This window comes from Styela clava, chromosome 6 (genome assembly GCF_964204865.1).
Source record: "Styela clava chromosome 6, kaStyClav1.hap1.2, whole genome shotgun sequence".
NCBI classification, from domain to species: domain Eukaryota; kingdom Metazoa; phylum Chordata; class Ascidiacea; order Stolidobranchia; family Styelidae; genus Styela; species Styela clava.
The window spans coordinates 15,812,787-15,822,505 of NC_135255.1; the positions used below are offsets into that span (position 1 = coordinate 15,812,787).

At 35.2% G+C, this 9,719-nt stretch overlaps 1 long non-coding RNA gene across 1 annotated transcript; it reads left to right on the top strand.

The window, feature by feature from the left end:
* Nucleotides 1-3,347: 3,347 nt before the first annotated feature.
* Nucleotides 3,348-6,138, top strand: LOC144424361 (uncharacterized). Its single transcript, XR_013476653.1, has 4 exons — nt 3,348-3,391; nt 4,070-4,160; nt 5,342-5,478; nt 6,021-6,138. It is a non-coding gene; the product is annotated as an uncharacterized LOC144424361 (long non-coding RNA).
* The last annotated feature ends 3,581 nt before the right edge of the window (nt 6,139-9,719 follow it).

A 9,719-nucleotide genomic window follows, 5' to 3' on the forward strand; every position in this document is an offset into this window, starting at 1 on the left:
ATTCCGTGCGGCTCGCAGAACAATTTTAGCGTACACAGAACCAGTGGTTCTCAAACTTCTTCCAATCGACCCAAATTTTTGAAAAAGAATTCTGTAAAATCTCGCGACCCATCAAATACTAAACGGCATGTAGTTCGATTATGGCCGCACAATTGAATTATTATGAAAAAAAAACTATCGTTTTTACATACGAGACCTATTTTACCAGAAATTACTTCGAAGCTGGTTTGCTATCAGCGAGTTTATGAATTCGTAGCGTGGCTTTATTTGGGCCAATATTACTTCCCACATATATATACAATTTTGCCACACTTCCAAAGAAATACCAATACCAAAGAAAATTACTATAAAATGAGATTAATAAAATTTTCTGAAAAACAAGCGACCCGTGATGATTTTCGGCAACCCAGTTTTGGGTCGCGACCCATAAGTTGGGAAAAACTGCATTAAACCATCGGCAGATTTTTGCATTTATTGAAAGAACATTTTGAATTTTCTTAGCTATTCCAAATGGAGTTCCCGATGTCGGAAATTATATTTGTTAAAATCACGGAATTTCAAGATTGTATTTATAAATGTCAAGGCGGTGTGCCGGTGTCGATCAAAACGAACAGTCTTGTGCAGTACGGGCCCGGCCAATGAGATTAGTCGCACTTTTCATGTTAACTTCGCACTTTAAACTCGTGACAAGCAACTCCTTATTTGGTTTTCTGCCGTTATTTTAGTGAAAAATAAAAATTTTTCCGAGCGTGGTTCATGTGCCCGCTGTAACTAAACGCAAATCTGAATCAGTAGCCAGAAGCTAGAAACAATAAATTGTTTTGGTATGCCTATTTTCTTTGTGCTCCATATATCTTCCTTAAAATAAATAAACGACACCCATGCAACATACCAATAGGCTGACTTAACTCGCAGTATTTTGATCACTTTGGGGTTTTCCCGACTGCGGCCTGCAAGGCCTCGCAGCCTTGAACCACCCTGACTTATAACATAAAGTCCCACAAGTCGCAGAAGGTCTTGAAAATGACGTCTAGCATAAGCACTAATTCTTTGTAATACCACGTCAAATAATTTAACTATAAAGTGCTAAAACTTTAGGTATAATCGGTCTCATTTTTATTAACAAAACAAATAGGCTACTGTTGTATAAATGATTGAGTTGGCAACGTTTTTTTAAATTGCTTTCAATATGAAGTGAAAAATAAGATACTCAGTGAAACAAGGCCCGTTATATTATATTTAACACGAGCAACGAGCGTTCAATTTAACATCTCTCGAATAGAATATAGATTTATTTCTTCATTGCATCTCATAAAAATCCATTTAAATATTTTCAGCGCCATTGAACCCTTTGCACTTAGCATCAACTTCTGCGTTTTGTTGCCATTTGCTCAATTATAATTAAATTATATGCTCATTAAACGAGTAATTGTGAAATATATAATTGTTAGGTTATCATATCATTTAGTCTAAAGAATATATTCGTCAAAACGGATGTTTTTGTTACTATAATTTAGTAAAAGCGTCGCGGGCCGGATTATAGTGCTCCGCGGCCGGGCCGCGGCCGTAGGTTGCCGACCCCTGTTTTAGACCAGGAGGGGATTCAGAAAGTCACACAAGCACCAATGCAAACCTAGTGGATATATTCTAAATATTGATAACAATGCTAATAAAGACGTATTTTACAGGTATTTTGCGTGAAGCTAAAGTTTGTTCGCGGCCGCACGATTTTATACCAATATCATCAAGGCCTTTTTTTAATATTTCAATGAAATGGACATAAATTAAGTGCCTTCGCTGATGTCAGTACAATATCAAATTTCAGTCAGACATTTCCTGGACTATGTTAATCACTGTGTTAATATATGTAAAAACACATATTATTTTACACCAGCCAAGTATGAACGAAAAATATTCATTGCGAGACAATGAAAGCTTCTTCGAAATAAAGCATCAAGTGTTGCCAATATTACCACCAATAGTACCTTTGCTTTTTTAATACATATGCATTGTAATGAGGCACATTTCAATAAGTTTTGGAAAATTATATATTGAATATTCATGGTTTACAGGACAGAGCACTGGACTAATTATTGCATTGAATGATAATATTTCCGTCGAACCATATGAAGTTTTGTAATTCTCTGTACGCGTATTTATTTTATTCATTCGAAGTATAAGATCGCGTGTTCTCTTATTCTTTTGTAAATTGTTCTGAAGTCGTAATGGATCTTATCAATCGCAATGTCAGTTAATTTTTTACTGATGTTGAACTCAGCATATTTTTTCCAACCATGGATAAAAAAAAGGTACTCATGTAGTATGTGAACCAAGATGGCGGACACCGGAATTTAGTATGTGAACCAGGTTAGGGTTAGGCAATTATTTTAGGTACAAACACTAAGGGAGTCACTTGGCAAGTCCCCGAACTCGTGATAGAACTAAAATAAGAAAGTTGGAATCAAATTATGTCCTAACCCTAACCTGGTATACATACTACGTTCCGTTGTCCGCCATCTTGGCTCACATACTTCGGGAGCGCCAAAAAGAAAAATGGTTTAAATATGTTTATAATAATGGTGTTTTCAAGATTGTAGTTGCAATTGTCTTCAGTTGTATTGCTATTTTCAAGTACCTTATTTTGGGCACAAATTAATAAATACTCATCTATGATACTGTAATGTAGGCAATACTTGTCAAATATAAATTTCAAGCAGTGCTTAAAAATCACAATTTCACGCAATTCGCAATTTTCAAAAACATTGTGAATAATTAAACATCAAGCGTTGCTTTTGGCAAGTTTTAGTTTCACTTTTACAAGAACGTGGTCAGGGTTAAGGTCAGAGAGTGACGTGCCACTGACAGGTTGAATAAAAAGGAACTTAAAGTGTATCTGTGAGGGGATATAGGCGTGTAGCCGACTCTTTTCTCATAATACATACTTCGGGTTAAATTAGTCAGCGAATCTTTGATACTCGCGACTCACAGCCGCGAGGAAGCCATAGAAATGGTTGTATCACGTCTTGTGTGAAGTATATAACTAGTTTGTATATCACTAGCAGGCAGGAAGAAAATTCGGAGTGTATCAGATTTTTTTATTTAATTTTCTTTCCATAGTTTCTTCAAGGATATAAATTAATTAATAATGTAATAAATTTCAATTATTGAACATGATATGTCGCTTGTGGGCTGTTACTTTTATTATTTTTATGTCGTACCAAATTCCCTCGTTTAATTCGCGAGGAAAACTTTTCATGACTTTAGACTTTCTTATTCATGTAATCGAGCATTGCTTTCCTGTTTATGGTGACATATTGTAGAAATATGAATGTAATATATAATATATTATTCATACTTTTCAATTCTTTTCTGGCCGGAAACTTTATAGCAGGTAAGTTGATTTCTTTTTTAATAATCCCTTAATCTTAACCCCGACAACAACAAAAAACATAGTAATAGCTGATCTATGTATGTCTGAAGAAGTCTGACTTTGGTCAGACGGAACGTTACAGAAATATATCTGTGTCAGTGTGCAGCAAGACTTTTAAATCACTTAGGAAAAAAAATATGACGATAAATTACACTACAGCAGTAATCGGCTGTTATTGATCTTTGCACAGTTCGTAACTGGCAGTATACCTTTACAGGTTAAATGCTTCGAAATATGGTATACCATTAGTCGCAATTTCGGTTGTACGTTGTATGAAAATATACTCGATTGCTCAATAAACAAAATAATACATTCAATAATGCAAATTTATCGTTAATCAAAATTGAGCATTAGAATTTCTGCCGCTATAAAGTTATTTAGATTATGGCAAATTGAGCAAAAAAGTATTTTTTCAGGTCCGCGAACAATTTCATTTTAAAATTGGTGCAATCGGTTTTTGGTGCAATTTCAGATAAATTTTCAAGGCAAATGATTGAAAATTTTGCCTACGATTAGCTGATTTTCGTTAAATTGTTGTTTTTTCCATTTCTCATCCTATCCGCGTGAACACATTTTAATCTTACACGACACGAAAAATCGATTTCTGTGTGATTGATGATAGTTTGTTTTCTTACATAGATGCTGAATGTCAAGATGACGAATTTGAATGCAATGACGGTAGTGGGTGCATACCAAGCCAATCATATTGCAATGAAATAGAAGATTGCCGGTGAACAGAAATGTTTTGATTTCTTTATTTATTAATTTGTTAAACGAACTAGATTTGCGTTGCTCAGGCCTGCTTCGATGAAGTGGTAACTTGACATGCACATAGTCAAAAAGATGCAAACATAGAATATAATTTTCATAGTTACCCCCTGGAGTGAGCAAAGCCGATAAGACGGCTCAAACAGACGGAGAATCAAAGCCTCTTGTTCAGTTAGCAGTCCATGTAGAATGTAGGGTATTGGATTAGTTATCCAGTTATTTGTATTTTCTGAAGCTGCATGATCTTGATGGCGGAGGAAGCCGTAACCGACCAGCAGCGGTTACGTGGCAGCGGCGAGGAATCCAGTAATCTTCTCGCACATAACTATCCCCACATAGGACTCGAACCTGCGAACCCACACAGTGTAATCATAGGTGTGATGACAAGCGTTTTCCTAACGCTTAGCACGATGCACCACACCGTCGGGTCAGCATGAGTAGTCGCATATATATCTACAGCCAATTAATAACACACGTATATTTATAATTATACAAAAAAGTAAAACTATAAGTATACAGAATCCTTATGCTAACGTATTGTCCCGGATTTGATTCCAAAGATATCAAGCAGAATTGCAACGAAGCACGCGACTGGATACTTTATACCCGCCAGCAAGTGGGAACATGCAGTGACTGCATATGCATATTTGTGAGTGCGTACTGCGTGGTATCACAACCCCTCCGACACATTATTGAATTATGTCAGTAGGTTTTGATCGATGATTCCTCTACTTATCTATAGTTGTGTCTGATATCCAGTTCTGTATAGCAGTGCAGGTTGTCAGTCAAATACATAACACATTTCCATTATTTACAACTAGTTTTATCGCAAATAGTAAAATAAATACCCCCCCCCCCCCCCTTTACAATGAAATGTTGGGTACAATCTTGGTCTGAATTCGCGTTACTACTAGACAGGAAGTAGACCAATAATTGCTTCTCTGAATTGTTATTGTCGACGACTAATTTATGTATAAGGCAAAGTAAACTTTTGCTCATTAAATTTTCGTTCCTAATGTGATATTTAAAAAATCCATAGAGCGATATCCCATAGGAATCGTTTAACCGTAAATGTTATTTGAACTTGCGCATTTTTGGCTTAGTTTTCAATTATAAATAATTATATATATTTGTTTTCAACAGAGATGGAAGTGACGAATTAGAATTCGACACTTGGGTGAACAATTATGATGAAATATGTAGATATTACGAAAACAAAGTGGGAAGCTGCGTTCTTCCAAAAAATCAGACTCATAAAAGAGATGTTTTGTGTAATGAAGGTATGGCGGACAACAATATAGAATAAATATAAATAATTTAAAAAAAGGATAAGTTGGTTTTCTCATCCTAAGTTTGACGAAAGAGCGAATGTTGAAAATTTTGTAAAAATTATTTATTTAGATAAAATTACAAAAAAATAAATGCTTATAAAAGCTTATTAATCAACGTTTGAAGCCATATTCAAAAAGTATTTTAATATAAAGTTGAAGCCGATAATAAAAAAATTCGAAAATATATGTTTTCATAATTTTCTCAAATAGCTCTTTATTTTAACTCTTGCCTTTCAAAGCTGGAGCCTACAAATTGTATAAATACTGCGAAACCATTTAAAACACCGTAAATATAATTTCATATCAAATAATCAATGAGAAATGTGTCGTAATACAATATTCTAGAAACAGCCTATTTGATATACCTATCATAATTAAAACAATTTTGTTTTTAATCAAAAAGTCAGTTCAATTAAACAAAAAATAGTATTATTCAAATTTCCATTTTTGTCTCGCGGAGTGAAAAACGTACTTTTTTTTCTTATTCACAGATGCGGTCTGTCCTTGGTTCAAATTCAAATGTGCTAATGGGCAATGTTTAGATTCGGATTTGTTTTGTGATGGAAAATCGCATTGTAGGTTTGTGAATCTTTCAGTATTTTTGGTGAGCGAACACGTACTATTTCCTTCATCAATACCTTTTCATCTAAAATCTGTACGTTTCAAACCTTACTAGAGGTTTTGTTTGCTTTCCCGATTCTAAAATCAGTTTTATTTATTTTGTTTTTATCAATTACTCTATCATCTATTATGCTGATTATGGAATCGAAATAAACTTATACTTACACTATAATAAAAAATACAATTGAATACATACACAACAGAGTAACTAATGTAGCTATAAATTACTATCAAGCACTTGGAATAGGATCATCGGGTCCAGAGTTTGCTGGTATGTATTCTCATGGATGGCAACTAAATGAGTCGGGTCATTCTAATCTCGATTCGTGCACGAAGACGAGTCAATCACGGAATTAGTCTTACTGGCAATTGGTTAATGATGACTCCGTGGCGTTCTATTTATAGTAATCGTTAAGACAAGTTTCGCCAACAATGATCGTTTGTGGAGCCACCTTTATTTAATCAAAAAACATGTATAGACAACTATTGTTGAACGCGCCTGTAAAACTTACGATTACGTATAATATTTCCCTCGAATATTGCGCTCTTGGCAACGGACTACTGAGAAAGCTAATACAACGTTTATAAATAAAACAGTCTAAAAGCACTGTTTCCGAAAGATTTAATACAGAATGAAATGTAAATTATTGCTAATTAACTATCTCTATCACACAGGGTACTCTCTGCATATTAGAATATTTAGTTCTCATGCGTCACTTAAATATTTTAATCTCTCGCTTCAGTTTATTCTAAAACTTCTTTCGCGAATAGCTGACAACAATGTATATATTTCACGGGTGTCGCTGCTCGATAACCAACATTGTTTTTTTTTTTGTGTGTGTGTGTCACCCTTCACCGTGAAATGGTGAAATGCCATTTTTTGTTTTTTTCCTAGTTTTTTTTTTTTGCGTCAAGTGTATTTTCATTTTGGTGAAAAATAATCTACTTACTGACTGACTGACTATCCCGCAAGTTATATATCTTTTAATTTTATATTCATATCAAGTGACGGGAGCGACGAGATAAAGTTTAACAAAACGATACACACATCGGATGATGGCATAGCATGTCGAAATATTGAAAATCCGAAGAACATTTGCCTGTTACCAAAAAATCAAAATCATACTTTGGATCACATATGCGGAGGTTTGTAGGTCATAATTATAATTGTTGCGCACGATTCTATGTATCCTGATCTACTTGTCAGTTGTCACGCACATTAGGGGATTGGAGAACTATGTCTGCGTATCAACGTATACCGTCATCAAAATAGAAACACGTTATGATTCTCGCTAACAATAATCATGTCGCGTCGGTATTTGCACAATGCTTTGCCTAACAGTCGCTGATGTGTTAGATGGTGCTACGTTTTTGGGAGAACCAACTAGGTGGTGAATCCGAGACTATTGGCCTGTAGCTGCAACAGCCACTTACCACTTCAGCCAACAAAATATGGTTAACCCCCTTTGCTCCTATGCTCTGGTGTGGCGTGGATCAATTCGTAATTGTTGTGTTGGCGAATTACCGCTTAAGGTTGTTCATTGTCAAGCACGTTGCGTCTTTCTAGAACAGTGTTCCAAACCCGAGTCCGCGGTCTCAAATGTGTCCGCGGAGCACTTGAATGAGTACGCAACGAGCCAGAAATTCACTAACTATCAGCAACGATTTACGTTTTTTCGGATAACAATAATTACTGGTTACTGAGTAGGGCTGGGCATATATTCAAATATTATATTCAACTATTGGAATAGCAATTTACTATTCGAAAATTTGTGAAGAGGCGACAGGTCGGTCGCTTACTCAAACGATTGGATTTCACACCTCACTTGTGGATTTCCGACGAAAACACAAGTCTGCACACGCTTCTATAGATACCTAAGTGGTGTTTCTCGCGAGTTCGAACAACAAGGAATACATTTTTTTTTTTTTTCCTGGTAGGTGGCAACCCAAATTTTCTACATTGAAAGCGGCATTACAAAATACTAAAAATAAAACGGAGAACACCATAGGTTTCGTTTTATGATGGTCCCCGACCGATTGAAAACGCTTTTTTAGACGTATCAAATCGCAAAATTTCGGGTGCTACAGTAGTGTACGTACAAGGGCATTTTCCCTTAGGATTTTTTTCTTTACTGCCTCCACATTAGTATGTACAGTATACTGGAGCGCTTTAAGTGTTGCACGAACAGCTCATATTAAACGAGTTCGCAAATATAGGTATCAAAACAAAATATGGTACTCCTGAAGTATGCGCACCAAGATGTCGCATAACCTTAACCCTAACTTGGTACACAACCTGAGTTATGCGCCATCTTGGTGCGCATACTCCAGGAGGTCCCAAAATATAATCGGGCACTGTACCACGCATTTTTGTGTCCACGGATTGTCATGATATTTTGGTTTGGTTTTATTGCTTCTTCATACAGAATACGGTTGCAATAAACGCACCTTGAGTCCGCAAAGGTTTTCGCAGGCGAGAAAATAGTCCGCGACCAAAAAAGGTTGGGTAACGCTGTTCTATAAGGACATTCGATCAGTGAAGCTAGGCGCCCTAACTTGTCTCTCGCTGGATATAGTGATATACTCGAATGTACTTTTCAGTCAGCTCGTATAATTTGCGTGCTTGCTTTATTTATGAGTAATAAATAAACACTAAATTTGGCAACGGAGATGGGATTCGAACCCACGCGGAATCTATTTGTAGTTATAACATAAAATGCGTATAAGAATATTCTAGTGTTGTGGTATTTTCAGTCAGTCCACCATCAGTTACTATCCTGCCACTAGCAAGAATGCAAAAGGTCGTTATTTTTAGACACTAATTGCGATGAAAGTGATTTTGTTTGCTCTGATGGTTCAGGATGTGTAAACAAAGCAGGATTCTGTAATGGAAAACCGAATTGCGCGTAAGTATGAGCCTTTAATAGTTTTAATTTTCTAAATAATTAACCAAAGCATAACAATATCATGTGCAGAAAAAGTCACATTAAAATTTTAGTGTTGTTGATTATTTCAATGAAAATATAGGATTTTTGTTAATTCAAAACACTACTTAAACATAATGTACATATGTTCGGACTCTGAGCTATTCGATATTGTTTGCCCATGGGTTCGAACCCCAGTTTGTATAGTTGAACTCCAGTTTTGTGAGGCTACACATTAGGCAATTGAATCCACTAAATTAGGCTATAATTGAACCGGTTTGATTTCAATAAGATATTATATGTTTTCATTGTTCGGATCTTTTCTATGGATAATGTATCTATTTAAACCGCATTAAAGCTATATGAATGGACGAAAATATGTATATGCCATTTAGACATATTTATATTAGAAAACTCTGATACCTAACCGAAATCAAAGTTATGTACAAAATAGTCCAATCTTATGAGGCCTTATTACAAAGATATGAAATAGTTTGAAATATTGTCTCAATTCTACGAGTATCCGTAAAGTCTGGACAAATAGGATAATTTTATGTTTTTAAATATTAATAATAATATTTATTAATAATATGTCGAATAGAATATTAATTGCATACTTAAAATATCTAAATGTCTCCTGTGTTC